The sequence below is a fragment of the Rhinatrema bivittatum genome, chromosome 4 (genome assembly GCF_901001135.1).
Source record: "Rhinatrema bivittatum chromosome 4, aRhiBiv1.1, whole genome shotgun sequence".
In the NCBI taxonomy this organism is placed as follows: Eukaryota; Metazoa; Chordata; class Amphibia; order Gymnophiona; family Rhinatrematidae; genus Rhinatrema; species Rhinatrema bivittatum.
Window position 1 is genome coordinate 337,154,053 of NC_042618.1, and position 16,403 is coordinate 337,170,455.

Genomic DNA, 16,403 nt, shown 5'->3' on the forward strand with positions numbered 1-16,403 from the left:
TAACTGTTTCGCAGGAAATGAGGCTTCCTCTTGATATTGAGATGTAACGTGTTTCAAACCAATGCACATTCCTGATGCACAGCAGTCTTCTCTGTTCTGATCACCAGTAATGAGGGATGGGCAGCTCCAGTCCTTGTAGGCTGGTTCAGTTTTCAGATTTTTTCACACCAAATAGTGATCGGATATATTTGGTCCCAGAGTCCAGTTAATTTTGGTTACATTTTGTTTATCTTGAACACCAGACCTGCCTTGAGGACCAGAGTTGCCTATCCTTGACATAATCTTCTTGGAGGGTTTTGCAGGCCAGGTGCTTAAGCAAAAGAAAATCAGGCTTCCTTATCCAGTAAGACCAGTCCAGATGAATGCATTATGCTCACCGACCAGCAGATTACTGCTGGGGGAATTCTGTGCCAAAAATCTGAAAATTCTGCAAAACTCTGCACACTTATTTGTCAAAATAACACAATATTTTTGCAAATCATCATTCTGCAATTCAGTGCAAAAAAAGTATTTTCATTTTAAATTATAGTACTGAAAACAGTTTTTCTCAGTGATTTTTCCTTCTGGCAGAAAGCATCAAAATGTTCAGAGAATGTTTACTTCATTTGAGAATCAAAACGGGAACACCAGCAATCTCTCACTTTCCCTGATCCCCTTTGTTTTTAATTATATTTTTTAATTATGCAAATTAAAAATAAAGCAGCAGGTCACCAGAAGAATCAACATGTGTGTCCCCTTATGACAGGCAGGACACTCTCTCTCGTCCGTCCTTCCTGTGGGTTTTACCAGATAGTCGGGCCAATCCTGTAAAGTGCGGCTGCGTTTACCCTGCTCCTAAGCCGCTTTTAACTCACGTTCCGGCCGCGTTAGCCCTTCCTGCGATCCCGAATCCCCTTTAACCTACTCCTACCGCGTCCTAAATTCCCCGGGTAACCCCTTCCGCCCGCGGCATGTATATTGCATGCAAACGAGCGAATTAGCGCGATATTGCATGCAAACGAGCGAATTAGCTATTCCCCTAGCATCCCGTAACCCGCGCCCCGACTAACGCTACCTTTCCCTGCCGCTTTGTCGCGCGTTTAACCTGCAAACTTACCGCCTACCCTGACCCAGGCGGTAGAGGCAGGGGTCAGGGTAGGTGGCAAGCTTTCCCCCAGCCCCCGCTCACCTGCCCCGGCCGCGATCATGGGTGCCGGTCTCCGTGGCAGCCCCAGTCCTCTCCCCTGCTCCCGAAGCCAAAAAAAAAAGCTTTTTTTTTTTTTGGCTTCGGGAGGAGGGGAGAGGACTGGGGCTGCCACGGAGACCGCTTTCCCCGTGCAAGTAAGTTGTTTCGCCGCTTGTCTCTTCTCCCCCCTCCCGGAGCAGGGCGCGAAAAGCCGCCTTGCTCCGGGAGGAGGGGGGACACTGACAGCGGCGAAGCTTTCCCCCAGCCCGGACACCGGCGAAGCCAGAAGATAGCGGCGGAGAAACGGCGAAACGACTGTCAGTGTCCCCCCTCCTCTCGGAGCAGGGCGCGAAAAGCCACCTTGCTCCGGGAGGAGGGGGGACACTGACAGCGCACAAGCAGCGATGGAGAAACGGCGAAACGACTGTCAGTGTCCCCCCTCCTCTCGGAGCAGGGCGCGAAAAGCCACCTTGCTCCGGGAGGAGGGGGGACACTGACAGCGCACAAGCAGCGATGGAGAAACGGCGAAACGACTGTCAGTGTCCCCCCTCCTCTCGGAGCAGGGCGGAAAAGCCGCCTTGCTCCGGGAGGAGGGGGGGACACTGACAGCGGCAAAACTTTCCCCCAGCCTGGACACCGGCAAAAAACTTACTTTTTTGCAGCCACGAGCACGAACACGATCTGGCCTGCCTTAGCTCCTCCCGACAAGATGGCCGCCTGCACGGGGAAAGCGTGCAATTGGCCGCTGAAGACGTGACGTCACGACATCACGTCTTGAGCGGCCAATTGTACTCTTTCCCCGTGCAGGCGGCCATCTTGTCGGGAGGAGCTATCGGAGCCAGATCTTCGCCTTCCTGCTCGTGGCTCATGGCTGCAAAATTGTAAGTTTTGCCGGTGTCCGGGCTGGGGGAAAGTTTTGCCGCTGTCAGTGTCCCCCCTCCTCCCGGAGCAAGGCGGCTTTTCGCGCCCTGCTCCGAGAGGAGGGGGGACACTGACAGTCGTTTCGCCGTTTCTCCGCCGCTGTCTTCTGGCTTCGCCGGTGTCCGGGCTGGGGGAAAGCTTCGTCGCTGTCAGTGTCCCCCTTCCTCCCGGAGCAAGGCAGCTTTTCGCGCCCTGCTCCGAGAGGAGGGGGGACACTGAAAAGTCCTTTCGCCGTTGCTTCTGCGCTGTCGCCGCCGTTGCTTCCTGGTATCTGTCATTTCAAATGACATTTGAAATGACAGATACCAGCGTGGCGTGAAGCCTTAGGCCCGCGCACCCAGGATCCTGTATAGGCGCTCTATCCAGTATCCTGGTTTGCGCGGGACTAAGGCTTTTCGGACGCGGCTTACATTTACATATAATTAGGCTTCAGGATCGCGCGGTAGGTGAGCTGCTCTGTGCGGGCGGTAACTGCGGGTGCCGTAGGCACTAACGCAGCTCTTCCTACCGCACGATACAGGATTGGCCCGAGTGTGTTTTCTTTCTCTTCCCATCTTCCCCATTTCCCTTAATTACTAATGTTTTCTACCCCTCTCCTCAACCTTGCTTGAGCCGCAGGTTAGCCTAAGGTAGGCAAGCAAATTTGGTCAAGCGAATTAATTCAGCCAATTGGGGAGGGGAGGAGAAATGGGGGAAGATGGGAAGGGAGAGCGAGAGAACTGCAGATCCCCATGAATGTGTATCCCCTTACAATGGCCAGGGCACATTGTCTTCCCTCCTCCCTGTGCATTTACCAAATAGTCTCCCCCCCCCCCCCCCCCCAACTGGTTGAATCAGTTTGCTTACCGAGGAAACTCCGTAGTCAGCAGCCTGGGCAGTCCCACCTTCAGCTGCTCCGATTGCCCAGCCTGCGCAGTCCCCACTTCAGCTGCTTTCTCTGAGGCCCAAAATCTTCAGGCAGGCTCGCGGAGCTTTGCTCTTCTTGCTACCTCACTCCTGTGAGCCTTGCCATGTGTCTTGCCTATGGCGCCGCCCCCCCCCCCCCCCCCCCCCCCTTTCCGGCATGCTCACGGAGCCAAACGCAGCACTGCTGCGAGCCCGCCGGTGAATATCCTCTGTGCAGTGGTTACCACTGCACAGAGGATATTGTACGCCAGATTTTGTATGCGGATGTGAAATCTGCAGAAATTCTGCAGTAGCATAAAATTCCCCCAGGAGACAGACTAACTGGCTCTCTAATGTCACCCCCTTATAGGCATCCGTGCTTACACCAGCCTGCTAGTATTCTCTGTTTTCAGCAGATGGTAGAAGAGCATACCTGGTTTAGGCCAGGTTAATAGGAAATTTGAAGAGGTGACAGCATTCTGGGCTCTCCCCAGGTCAGAACAGGCCTAGTTTTGGCAAGAAGTGGCAGCCCCTGGAAGTGAAAACACTCTGGGCGCTCTCTCCCAGTTAGAGCAGGCCCAATTTGGTGAGTAATGTTCATTAAAAAAAAAAAAAACCAAATTGAAGGCAGCTCCTGAGGGTGAGACTGTTCTCCCTTCCTCAGTGGAGCACACCTGAGCAAGGGGACCTGTACTCCCCCACCTTCTCAAGGGAAAAGGTTTTCTCCTTTCAGATGCTACCGTCTCTTTAAGAACTTTTCTTTTTTTTTTTTTTTGTTACTTAAGATGGTGCAGCACTCTGGAGAAGGGGAAGTTGGACTTCCATCAGTCAAACTGCAGTGAAGGCAGGGGGCTGTGGTACGGGTCCGGTTTCTTTTTTTGATTCCTCTGCTGCGGTGGTTTATAGTGTAGTGTTGCAGAGGCAACATGGCAGCATTGGTAGAGTGAGGAAAGAAGGCTGGCACTCTGTTACAGCTTTGTGGCCTGCAGGCATAAGGCAAGGAGGGAAAGGGAGTTGCCGGTACTGCACCATTGAAGAAAGGGTGTGTCGGAATGGCGTTATTAGAGCTCTGAGGGGTTTCTTTTCAACAGGGCCTTCTAGGCATTTGGTTTCCACTGAGGAAATGGGTACTGTGGCAGGACTGGTGGCCATTTTAGGGCCCAGGAAGCTATCAGGGATATAGTCTCCCATGGGCTTGAACACATATGGCCAAGCAACTAAGGGGGAAAAAAAAAGGGGGGGGGGGGGGACAGCTAATCTTTACTTTAGGACATTGCTTCTCAGCCCAGTCCAGTCAGGTTTTTCAGGATATCCACAATGAATATTATATGAGAGATTTGTATACACACTGCTTCCATTTGGGCCGATGCAGTAAAATTCACGGGAGAACCAGCGCTCCAAGGCGAGCGCCCGCTCTCCCAACGCGCGCCCAGGCCACTCTCCTGGAAAACGGACGCCGGAATAATTGAGTGTCCATCTTTCAACCCGCGGGCCGGCGGCTGATTTAAAAAATTTTTTTTTTTTTTTTTTTTTTAATTTTGGGGCCTCCGACATAATATCGCTATGATATTAAGTCAGATTGTACAGAAAAGCAGTTTTTTCTGCTTTTCTGTACACTTTCCCGGTGCCAGCAGAAATTAACGCCAGCCTTTGGGCAGGCGTTAATTTCTGAAAGTAAAATGTGCGGCTTGGCTGCACATTTTACTTTCTGTATTGCGCGAGAATAACTAATAGGACCATCAACATGCATTTGCATGTTGCAGGCGCTGTTAGTTTCGCGGGGGTTGGCCACGCGTTTTCGATGCGCTATTACCCCTAACTGTATGAGAGGTAAAAATAGCGCGTTGAAAACACGCGGGCTTGATTGTATGCGAATCCTAGCCCTTGCATGTTCACTGTGGATGTCCCAAAAACCTTACTGATTAGGTGGGCCCCGAGGACTGGGCTGAGAAGCACTGCTTTAGAACACATTCCATCTATGCCTCAGAGCTTCCTTTGCTTAAGTCTAGAGGAGCAGGAACCTGACGCGGCCACTGCCCCTTTTCCTTGAATGTGTCTTTCTCGTTTGGATTAGGTTTCCATTTATTAAATGCATGCAGTTGATCTTCACTATGGGGCAGAGTTCGGTCCTGTGATCTGTTCCAAGTTTTTTTTTTCTAAGCCTGTGGAAGCTCCGAAGGGAAACAAAAGGCACAGAAACAAAAAAAAAAAAACAAACAAAAAAACTTACCTGGATGAGGATAATTCCACCGGATCAGAGGGAGGAATTTAAAATCCAGGATGGCACTGACATTGAAGGAATATTGAAAGAGGAGAAATACCCTTCAGATGGGGAAGGATGGCTTGTCCATGATAAGTGTTTTCATAGGATTTTTTTCTTCCCTGGTAACTTGGGCTTTGAGAACTCTGAATATTGCAGAGAAACAAGGGTCGTAACTCTGCTGAGGATCCTATTATGTTAAGTATCGGGGGAAACCCACTAAAGCCTTCCTCTTGCATAAAATGGTGAATGATTTAATTGACCTGGAATGGATCTATCCTGAGGAAAATTTTAAAGGGAGGAGGGGGGGTTGCTCTTTATTTTAATTCCCCCCCCCCCCCCGTGTGGTTCAGGACAGAGAGAGGATGAATTTTTCCCAAAGGTGGATGCGCTGATTTGTTTGGTTGCTAGAGCACAACCATTCCAGTGGAAGACAGCACAGCCTTAAAAGGATGCACAAGATAAGAAAATTGAGAGAAGCCTTAGAGACCTCTAGCATGGTGCTTCAAAGTGCTGCTTGCAGTGGTCTCATAGCACAGTCAGAATTTTGTTCTGGAAGAGGTAGAGGCACTTTCACTTGGTTCATGCTATAGCTAACAGTACTACTTCTGTAGTTGCGGAATTGGTCAGTGGATTCCATCTCCAAGTCCAGTTTGTCGGAACTTTTCTATTTGGAGAGCATTCTGCTCAATCCTGTAATAGATTTTTAGGTTTCCAGGAGGTTTAAGTAGGGGAGTCCCTCCTTTGGTTAAAGGTCTTGGCCTGGCCGTTTGGCAGGTTTCTGTCCTCTTGGCCTGCAAAATGGATGGTAAAGAAGGATCCGTAATGTCGTCTGGATCCTCTTGTATAGCCCATTTAGTGTTTTAGGACCAAGTCTCAGATTCTGGAGATAGGCAGAAGCCTAAGAACATAAGAAGCTGGCGTACTGGGTCAGATCAAGGGTCTATCAAGCCCAGCATCCTGTTTCCAACAGTGGCCAATCCAGTTACAAGTACCTGGCAAATACCCAAACATTAAATAGATCCCATGCTACTGATGCCGGTAATAGCAGTAGCTATCCCCTAAGCCTGTCCCAGTTTTATCAGAATTGGGTCCAAGCTGCTTCATGTCTGGGTTTTTGGGATAATGCAAGAAGGATATGCCCTTTAATTTTTTTTCTCCTTAGTTCAGACACTTTTATGGTTTCCCCTTGTCACTCACTCAAGGAGGAGGAAGCTGTACGAGAAATGCCCCAGAGATGACTTTGCTTGAAAGCAGTGATTCTGGTTCCATGATCTCACTAGTGTCAAGAGGTATTCAGGTTATTTTGTGGTTCCTAATAAGGTAGGGACATTTTGGCATTTTGGATTTTGAAGCAAGTGAACATTTCCTTGTGGTATCTCATTTTCTTATGGAGAAATTGAAATCCGTAGTTATGGCAGTGAGACCCTTTGAGCATATATACTCATTCTGATTGGAGTGCCATCAGAGATTCCTTCATTTTGCAGTTGGGGTGTAGGGGCATTTTCAGTTCCAAGTCCTGCCCTTTGGACTGGCCCCTTTCAAAAGGGGCCAGTCCAAAGGGCAGTAGTGGTGGTGGCTGTGCAGTACAAAGAGGAAACTTGGTATGCCTGTACCTGGGCAATTGGTTTATACGAGCAAAGCCAGAGCATGAGAATCCTTTAGCTATCAGCAGAGGGGAGTTGTTGCAGGCGTTTGGATGGGTAGTAGAATTCTCCAAGAGTGGTTTGATATCTTCTCAAATATTGGAATACCTGGGAGCTCTGTCTGACATGAAGAAAGGTCCATGCGCATTTGACGGCGCAAAGCCTTCAGAAAGTCTGGCAGCTGGTACAGGCACTGGTATCGTTCCAAAGTCCAACAGTATGGCATACTGGTTCCCTAGGCAAGGATGCACATGAGACACCTTCTGAAGCCTTGTTGTCTAGATGGGATCCTCAGTTGCAGGATTATTTCTCCACCAACCAGAGCAGGTCAGAGCGAGTTTTGACCTGGTGGATGGATCTTAAGAATTTGCTGAGAGGGGTGGAACTTGAGAATCCAGCCTTGGTTACAGTGACAATAGGCTCCAGCCTTCTGGTTGAGGGGGCCCACTGCCTAGGGCAGGTTGCTCGAGAGTTGTGGTCCATCAATCATTTGGAGGAAAGGGCCATTTGATAAGCCCTGCTCATATTTTGCATACCTTCTGGGTATGTAAAAATGTCGGTGGACGCCACAGAGAGAGAGGGAGTCCGGGGAGTGGAGCTGGCGAGAGAGATCTTCCTTCTCCCCTCCCCCCCCCTCCAGCTAGTGACATCATCTTTGGGGAACTGCAAGTACATAAGAGGCGTGACTGTGGTGCATCACCGCCGGCAAAGGGGCACGCCCCTTATAGAATTTCTTGTTGACTTCATTTATTGTCCAAATTGAAATCTTATATGGGGAAAAAGAGAAAATGCCAGCACCAGTAACACCTGTTTTGGGTCCCATGGATCACTATGTAACTTATATTAATCCCCCGGTATTAATGGGCGATGTTGGGGAGGGCTTGCTTTCATTAGAGGCCTCCCTTAGTTCAGGCTTTAACACCCCACCTTTACAGCAGACTACACCTCAAGCCATACTGAACCTATCCCAAAGTTTCGGAGAAGGCCCAGTTGGCTCTACAACTCCTGCAAAGGCATCTACTGAGCTCTGTTTGGAAGATATCGAGAGCTTAGTTTCAACACCAAATGGCAATACCTACTTGCCTTTGGTAGCAGATGGTGAGGTGAGATGGGGATGACCACAGGGGCATTGATATCTGTTGTTAGTTTGGTTCCTGAGAATATTTCTCTACTAGACATTTGGAAGGTTGTTTCTAGCTCTGAAAGATTATTTTAGCTAAATGAGCATGTGGGAAGGCTATCTGAGGATTTCCATTCAAAATATCAAGAATATAATGCAAAGATTGGAGAAGTGGAGAGAGAACTTGTAGAAGTTAAATCATCTATTACTGCTATTCAAGATAAGAGCAGGGCCTGCATGACCATTAGGCATGACTAGACGGTCGCCTAGGGCAGCATCAATGGGCGAGGCGCCACAGAGGTACACAAGGGCACCATTTTCAAAATGTGAAAGAGGCAACAGCAGTCATGGAGCACTCGCTTGGTTTGTATATGAGAGAGAGAACTGTAAGAGGGTGACCATAATTCTATATACACCACTGTCGGAGGGCATATTCAGCTCGGAGGTGGAGGTTACAGTGGTCTGCCTAGGGCACTACAGACTCTTGCACCAGCCCTGGATAGGTGGTCTAATTTTATTAAAGCTAATTTGATTATTATGAATCATTTAGAAAAGATGGAGAATTTGCATCTTGGGGGAAAAACCTCAGGTTTCTGAATTTTCCAGTTACTCGCTTATCACAATCTGAGTTGCTAAAAAAAAAAAAAGTATTTGTGTGAGATTTTAGGCTATGCAGAAGGTATTACCCCTGATTTCTAACATATATGATATACCTAAAAGTAAAACAAATTAATAAGGTTGAGGGGGCTCTTGATCAGTTGACTGCTAGTGAACCTAGTATCTCAACATTCTTGGAAGCTTCAATAGATGATATCACAATTAGAGCAACTTTGGTTCCTTTTGCTTGGAAAAAGATAAAGATGTTCTTTTTCATAAATAGTTTTTCAGGAAAAATTTTCAGTTTTGTGGACAAAAAATTTAACTAAATACAGCCCCCCTACCCTCCTGACCCCCCCCCCCAAGACCTGCTAAAAGCCCCTGGTGGTCCAGCGGGGGTCCGGGGAATGATCTCCTGCACTTGGGCCGTCGGCCCTTTGGCCATTGTGACATAGTAAGGGCAAAAGGCCGTCGGCGCCATTTTGATTACTGGCAGCCGACGGCCCAAGTGCAGGAGATCGCTCTCCGGACCCCCGCTGGACCACCAGGGACTTTTGGCAGGTCTTGGGGGGGGGGGGGTTCAGGAGGGTGGGGGGCTGTATTTAGTTAAATTTAAAGGGTTGGGATGGGGATTTTTTGGGGGGGTTCCCACAGAAAAGAGAAAATGAGTTTTCTGATCTGGGGAGTGGACCGAAATGGTCTTCCCCAGACCCGAAAACAAAACGGGGACAAAATTTTATGCACTCCCCTAATTTGCTCCATAAGACGCACAGATGCCTGGGAACAGAGCCAGTTTAGCACACCATTTTTTTTTTTTTTTAATTTTCCCCCTCTGAATCCTAGGTGCGTCTTATGGAGTGAAAAATACGGTATCTAATTATGTTTCCATACAGTAACTTTGTTTTCTATGACCTGGATCACCTAGTTAGATTCTTGAGCGACTGAGGCAGGATGATATGGTTGTATTTGATAAGTGGGGAGATGTATGTGCCAGTGTTAAAACGTTGTGAAGTATTTCTCCCTCTTTCTCTGTCAGTATACTAACTGTCAGCAGAAAAAGACCCGCGTGGTCCATCTAGTCTACCTAGCAAATTCCATTGCAGTTTTTCCCCAGAGTTGATCTTTCAGGGACCTTTTCTTCTCCAGAGAACCTGGATCAATTTTATCTTTCAGCTTGGCCCTTGAGAAGGATTGTCTGATTGAGAGAAGTTATTCTCAGGCATTGGTGAACATACTGTTAAAGGCTAGAAAATTCTCCTCTTTCTTGGCTTGTGTGAGAATTTGAAGGATTTTTGAGCAGTGGTGCTCTAAGAAACAAGTAGAGCCCAGGAGCGCCCTCGGTGCCTTGTGTTCTGGATTTTTGCAGGACAGCTAGTCAAAAAGATTAGCTCTAAACTCCTTGAAGGTACAGATTGTAGCTATTTCATGTTAATTTTCATTTATATAGATTTTTATATTCTGCTTTTCACAGCACTTCAAAGCGGATTATATTCAATTACTGTAGATATTTCCCCATCCCCAGAAGGCTTACAATCTAAGTTTGTGCCTTTAGGCAATGGAGGGTGCCCAAGATCACAAGGAGCCCTGGTCTCCTGGTTTTGTAGCCCACTGCTCTAACCACTTGGCTACTCCTCCACTCAAATTGGGCAGGCTTTTAGGAAGGCTTTTGTCCTGTCATTCAGAAGTTTCATTTTTTCTATGAAGGGTTTTAAGCACATTGGCCCTCTGGTTAGAGACCCAATTCCTTCTTGGGATTTGGAAGTGGTGTTGACCTTCTTAGGTTGCAATTTGAGCCTATTGGTTCAATTTCACTGAAGCTTCTTACCTTAAATGTAGTTTTTCTGGTAGTGATAAGTTAAACCAGGAGGAAGTTTGGAGTTGCAGGATCTTTATTGTACCGGTAGGAAGCTTTTTAAAAATTTTTTTTTTATTCTTAAACACAAGAGCAGTACGACATTCCAGGTACACATACAACAGATACATGGTAAAGATTCAAACAGTGCCTTTTCCCCAAAGGTCGTTTTGGTTTTTCATTTGAGTCAGTCTGTTTACCTTCATTTTGTAGACACAGCAATGAGGAGAGAGTACAGTGCGCTTCATATTTTGGATGTGAGAAGAGCTTTATTAAGATATATTTGAAAGTCGGATCTTTTATTCATTGTCTATAGTGCCTTGGATTAGGAAGATCGTCGTGACTGTTTAGCAAGAATTTACCCTTATCAATGTAAAGTTAGTCAGGGCATGTTCAGCTAGGGCTCAGGCAGCCTCGGGTGGAGTCGTGTTTGATTTCTCCATAGGAAATTTGTAAGATGGCAAGATGGTTTTTCTTGTGTTCTTTATGAGGCACAATCTTTTGGAGTTGAGAGTGAAGGAGGATGCTGCCTTGCTGAGGAAAAGAGAGCAAGTGTGGCAGTTTCCCAGCTTGTTCAGGAGTAGTTTGGGTACATTCCGATTTCCTAAGCAGGCTGAATTAGCCATGATGTGGTCTCCTCCAGTGGCACCAGACTGACTCAGTTCTCTATCTAGTAGAGCTTTTAGCTCTTCAGAGCCATTTTTTTGTCTGAGCACAAACACAGATGTGTACTCACTCTCACTAGATATTTTTTCTCTAAATTCTTCAGCTTCAATATTTTTCTTTAGTATTTACCTTCTTAAGTTGTCTCACTGCCTCTGCAGAACCCACAACAGCACTTTTCAGTGCTAGAAGATAAAAAAAATATATATATACTTGGCATCTCAATATTTCTGGCAAAAAGAAAGCTGCTGTCAGTGGGTTCAGAAATTGTATTTGCAGCAAGGTAATGTCCTTAATAGACTGGCACAAACTGTGCTATCGATTCCATGGTCCGAGCCGTGATCAGACAAACTGCTATGCCTGAGGATGGATGTCCTGTAGTACCAGCATTCCAGGACTAGTAAAATTGAGGAGCTATGTAAATCTGTTTGGAGTCGCAGCAGATCTTCTTCCCACAGTGCAGCAGCTACATCACTGGATAAGGAGTTGTGCCAGAGCTCCTCCAAAAATCCCCCCATCAACGCAGGCAAAAGTGGGGTTGAGTAGTACAAGCCACCCTACATTGACAAACAAGTAGTATTGCTCTTTAAGGCCTGGGAGCCTGATCCAAAGAAGCATAAATCCTTGAAGCACGATGCATCAGGCTTCGATACTGTTGGCCTAAGGTACTCAATGCATGACACATCAGAACGCTTGACGCACAGCATACAAGTGCATTTGACACTCAGTGTGTGATGCACTAGAGCACACAATACACCATGCTCACTATGCATAGTGCACCATGATCCATTGATGTATAGTGCAAGAACTCATTGCATTAAGACTTCTTTCAGGCCACTGATCCTGATACAGCAGATGGCATGCATAGAAGAAACATCTCAGTTCTGTACCAGCTTCGCTGACACAGCTTAAGGGAGACCCTCAAAGCATGCCTTGGCAGCTTCCAAATATTCACCTCCATCAAAACACAAGACTCCTATACTACTGCAATCTGTGCATTGAGCACCAGACCAGAATAGACATGCTTCACTGCCTATGCAGCTGTATGTCTGCTGCCCTAGATCAGGTGCAGAAGGGAACTTGTTGCCTCTGCCCTCTCCAATTACAGAAGCCTTCACTCCTTCATAAATACTGGTGGAGGAATTCCATTTAGAGGCACCAGATTTAGTATATTCCATAATACCGCTCACCTACAGTAGATCACCAGTTGTTGAACTGGAAGCCATTCTTGTCTCCAGAGAATGTTCCATCTCTTACACTAGGTCAGAGGACATGTCAGTCACTTGACCAGACTGCAGATTTGGTGAAGAATTTCTTTACCTTTTTGACTAGAAAGACAGAAGGACATATCCAGCCTCTCCTCTCCACCTTCACTATGGCAGTCCCTCAGACTAGGGCCCCAGTTTCACCTATCAGCATGAACGCATCATTGGAACCCTTGCCTCTAGATTCTTCATCATCCAACTTGATTGCAGCAGAATCAAGTCAACTGGGAGAACTCAAGAGTCCTGGATTAGTGAGTCCACAGCATTAGGTTTAGAAGGTTCTACAGGCTATATTTTAGACCCACTTATGGATCCTCCTGACCATACATCGCCTCTGGAGAATCTTACCTACTCATTTTGTGGGAAAGAAACTAGGTATTAATGTATGCAAGGATAAAGACCCCCAGTCGGAAGTCTTTGGTCTCCTCCAAATACTGTACATGCCATCGGAACCAGTGGGTCTTCTAGTTTGACATTCTGAACCTTTACAGATGAGAATGTGGGGAACTCCTATTTCTACACAACTCTAAAACAGTGGTTCAACTGGTCAATATCAATTTAGCACAATCATATAGCCAAACTCAAGATTGCATATGTAGGCCCCTTACTCTAAGGGTCTGTGATTAACCACAGACTCTAGTGCGGTATAAGGTCACCTTGCTTTTAATTACAACAACTTTTATATATATTTTTTTAAGATTTTTTTGTCCATTTAATAAAATTTTTGTCCCCAACGTGCTGCTGAAAATCCAAATTTTTAACACCAACTTTGGCTCGCAGTTTGCTATATTTCAAGAATTCAGATACAAGAAGAACTTAAATACTCATCCATTAGGAGTTCCAATCCCGACACGATCGTGTTTCGGACAAAGTCTTGCCTCAGGGGATTCACTTCTGTATCGACATAGCAACCATCCAAGACCATCCTCTAATTCAGCACTTCACATATCTGGCTTCTGTATTCTTTTTAATTATATGCGGTCTATCTCGAGACACGATCACTCCTAACATGGCGGTTCCCCAGAGAGCTTCCTTTAAACTCCTTACGACCGGAAATGACGTCATCAATGAAAAGTCTCCTATCACATCGGATTCATCTACTCGTTATAGCCAGTTTCGCACCAGTCCGGCTATATAGAAACTCACTAACAGCCCTTAGGTTGTGCTAATTTAATATTGACCAGTTGAACCACTGTTTAGAGTTGTGTATACATATTTAGGTGACTGGAATACATTGGTTTTGGGGTAAGATTTGTGATTGAACTCCTATTTCTGGCATACCTATGGCCAGAAAACTAGATCTCAGATATAGAGTTCAAGAGTCACCGGGGTTCGGCGTTGCCCAACTACTTCATCAGTCTGTCATAGTTGAGTCCACACTGAAATAGGCAAAAAAAAAAAAAAAAATCATCATTCAAATTCACTTCCAAGCAAAAACCACAGGCTACTAGACAATTTTGGAAAAAGTATTTCAGAGCTCTATGCTTACTGCTCATATCACCAATCTTATATGTTGCAAAATCTACATGACTATTCAAAACCTAAATCCTTTTCTGCAACCTGTGGATGGCGACACTTGTTACCCCCAACTGCTGTTGGATGCAGAGGAATGCATTCTGTCTGAGTTGTTCAGTTCCCTCTCACATGACTTTTCAGCCTCCATTGAAGTTTGGTGTATGGAGTGGCTTAGAGCTAGTAGCATCCGGGGCAATGTACATAACTTGGCAGACCTTCATATTCTGGAGGACAACCTTGATCCTCATAGCTCCATCATGGTCCTGACAAATGTGGTTTGTATATCTTGTACAACTTTCCAGCAGTCTTCCAAATAAATCTGTGGATAGACCCTGCCTTGCTAACTGACGGCTTGGATGTTTATTTTATTTATTTAAGTGTTTTTATATACCGCAGCACGTAAGGAAACATCACCTCGGTTTACAATGAACATTAACTTAGCAAAAGCTTTACAATTAAAAAAAAAACAAATAAATAATGGTACATAGCACATATCATTAAAATTATAAATTAAAATAGGAGAGCATGAAATGAAATAAGGGTACATAGTTGATAACATTAAATTCGAGAATAAATAATATCAAATGAGTTCAAAAGAAACGCATTTGGCCAGAGGATCATAAATTGTAAGCTTTCATTTGTATTGTAAGGATTCAGGATTTGTATGTTGAAGGCTCAGTAATCTCTGCTCTTTTTGCCTAGAGACATTGAATACTTAGTGGTTTCAACTAGCAAACCCTCAACTAGAGAAAAACTATGCCATCAAATGAAAAAGATATTCCACATGATTCCATCAGATTGCCTTGGACCCATTATCTTGCAAGCCGGAGAATCTGTTAATGTGCTTGCTCTTCCTTTCTGACTCAGGCCTTGCTACATCCCCTGTAAGAATACATCTCAGTGCCATAGTGGCTTGCCATGTTTCGATAGACAGTAAAATCATCTCTGCTCACCCACTGGTATCGAGATTTTTGAAAGACTAGTGTCATGTGAAACTTCCGGTACAAATCCTCTGGTCCCATGGGATTTGAACTATGTCCTTTTTTGATTGATGAAGCTGCCTTTTGGACTTCTAGAGACAGCTTCTCTTAAAGTTTTTGATGTGGAAAATGGTTTTCCTTGTAGCAGTGACTTCTGCTAGAAAAGTCTGTGAACGCCAAGCTCTTGCTCATTATCCCCTGAACATGCAATTCTTCCAAAATAGAATTTTGCTTTGCACTACCTTAAGTTTCTCTCAAAAGTGGTCTCTGCTTTTCATATCTATTAATTCATCATATTACCTACTTTTTTTCCATCTCCTCATGCACATGAAGGTGAGAAGATCCTTCATATGTTAGATTGCAAAAGAGCTCTGGACTACTATAAGAAAACAACTTGGTTACATCACCAAGCTTTACAGCTCTGTTTCACACAATCCTAACAGACTTGAAGTAGCAGTCACGAAAGTACACAGTCAAACTGGATAGTGGAATGCATTCAGCACTGCTACTCTTCAGCAGGTACACAAATTACAGACTGCCAAAGCTATCAAGTGAGCTATGGCCTCTTCTGTTGCCTATTTGCGAGAAGTACCTCGCAAAGACGTGGTCATCGGTTCATCCCTTTCTCCTGTTACTGTCTGGGCGCACTCTCAAGAACTAATAGTAAATTTGGACAAGCAGTTTTGCACAACCTGTTCTCACAGTAGTCTACTCTTCACGGTGGGGTCTGGGTTGCTTACTCAGTAAATTCTCCCCTGCAGTCTTCAACTTGAGACTCTCCACAGGTCATGGCTAATTCAGCCTGCTTATCATAAATAGTGTTTTCTGTAGATAGCAGGATGAATTAGCCATGCTAAATACCTGCCCGCCTCACTGGAGACTCGACTGCCTAGCTAGATTAAACTTTATCAACTGAGGAGGCTCACAAGGCAACGCCCATGAGGGAACTCGTGCATATGCTCAGTAGAGCTAAAAGTGCCACTAGTTGGAGAGATGAGTCTGTTTGGTGCCACTGGATGGCGTTCTCCCACATGTCATGGCAGAAATGAATCTCTAGCCTTAACAATCTTTCTCCACACGGTCTGAAAAATGAGATCGAACGGTGTTTATTCACTTAATTCTGGTTTGATTGTTTCCTTTCACGTCCTGCTTGTCTTGTCTCTCTGGTCTGTTTTGGTTGGTTGGCGGCTTTCGCACCAAAATTACAGCATTTAAAGGACCACAGTTGTCTTATCTGTGCGCTCCCGGTCACCTTTTGTTTAAGTTGACACAGATATGTTTATGTCTCGGTAGATATATCAGCTTTGTCCCATCAGTATTTTGTCCCACATTATTTATTTTTGCTTGTATTTTTAGATTTGATACTTTCATGTTTGTCCCTACCGACGCAGCCTTGCGGCGAAACACTGGATCCGTGTCAGGGGACCCACTTTAACGTGATGATGTGCATTTCAGAACAGTGGAGTTGCCGTACTAAGTAAACATTTATAAAAGTGAATAGGACACTTGTGTGGGCCTTCAATTTATTCTGCAC

The 16,403-nt window shown here is 45.6% G+C and overlaps 1 protein-coding gene across 9 annotated transcripts in view; it reads left to right on the forward strand.

The window, feature by feature from the left end:
* The window catches only part of PRPSAP1 (phosphoribosyl pyrophosphate synthetase associated protein 1), a 79,252-nt gene that overhangs the window by 23,870 nt on the left and 38,979 nt on the right, over positions 1–16,403 (forward strand). The window lies entirely within an intron of this gene.